This window comes from Cynoglossus semilaevis, chromosome W (assembly GCF_000523025.1).
Source record: "Cynoglossus semilaevis isolate Cse_v1.0 chromosome W, Cse_v1.0, whole genome shotgun sequence".
NCBI lineage: Eukaryota > Metazoa > Chordata > Actinopteri > Pleuronectiformes > Cynoglossidae > Cynoglossus > Cynoglossus semilaevis.
The window spans coordinates 1,989,888-1,991,116 of NC_024327.1; the positions used below are offsets into that span (position 1 = coordinate 1,989,888).

A 1,229-nucleotide genomic window follows, 5' to 3' on the forward strand; every position below is an offset into this window, starting at 1 on the left:
ACCCCAGCCACACACTGTGGAAGCATCCTTTCACCTACTCTACGCCGTACAAACACAGTAACTCCTTCAAACACCGGTCGTCAATAATAATAATAATAATATATTCCAGTGTATATTATATATGTCCATATATTCCAGTGTATACTATATGTCTATATATTCCACTGTATATTATATATGTCCGTATATTCCAGTGTATATTATATATGTCCATATATTCCAGTGTATACTATAATATGTCCATATATTCCAGTGTATATTATATATATCTATATGTTCCAGTGTATCTTATATATGTCTATATATTTCAGTGTATATTAGTCAGAGTCAGAGAAAAGGATCACTTGCGACAAAACAACGACTTGTCCGACCGTCGGAGCGTTCACGTTATTTAATTTATTCATTTTAAACTTTCAAAAAAAAAGAGCAAAGGTTGCATCATCAGCGTAAAAAAGAACGTTTGGTAAACAGTGACGGAGGACGGACGGAGCGGCTCGCCTCTGTTTTCTCAAAATATTTCCGAAAAAAAACAAAAAAACAGGCGGTCGTAAATCAACTTAATTAAATTTACTGTAGGAGTCAACAGGCAGAAGGTCAAAGGTCAGGTGAGTGACATCACAGCTTCGTCATTTTTTTTACTGAAAATATAAGACATTTCTACGTTAATAAATTCCTGCTTAGGTTTTACGATATTCTGTAAATTCTGTTTTTAGTGGTTCTCAAACTAAGGTACGCGGACGACAATCTAATTCCAGTAGGGGTCATTAAGGTGGCTAGCTTTTTTTTAAATTTTTTTTACTGAAAATATAAGCCATTTCTACGTTAATACATTCTTGCTTAGGTTTTACGATATTCTGTAAATTCTGTTTGTAGTGGTTCTCAAACTAAGGTACGCAGACCACACTCTAATTCCGGCAGGGGTCAGCGAGTCAGCTAGCTTGAAAATATAAGCCATTTCTACGTTAATAAAAGTTTCAGTTTCAGTTTCGGAGCCACAGTGACGGAGTTCGGGTCATAATCGGGGTCTTTCTCCCCCCCCTCCCGCCTCCCGACATACATTTCAACCCCGGTCACGTTAGCAGATCCCGGCGTAAATGCTAGCCGGCCTACGGTCGTCTCTCCCCGCTCCAGAAACAAGACATTCCCGGTGTGTGTGTGTGTCTCGGCATGTATAATATTGCGAAAGAGCACATTCATTTCGACAGACAGCGAAAGCGGATGTGGGAGGC

The 1,229-nt window shown here is 39.0% G+C and overlaps 1 protein-coding gene across 1 annotated transcript in view; it reads right to left on the reverse strand.

Annotated features, from left to right (window-relative positions):
• LOC103396909 (G protein-coupled receptor kinase 5-like) overlaps positions 1-1,229 on the reverse strand; it is a 35,065-nt gene that overhangs the window by 32,839 nt on the left and 997 nt on the right. The gene's annotated exons all lie outside the window — the stretch shown is intronic.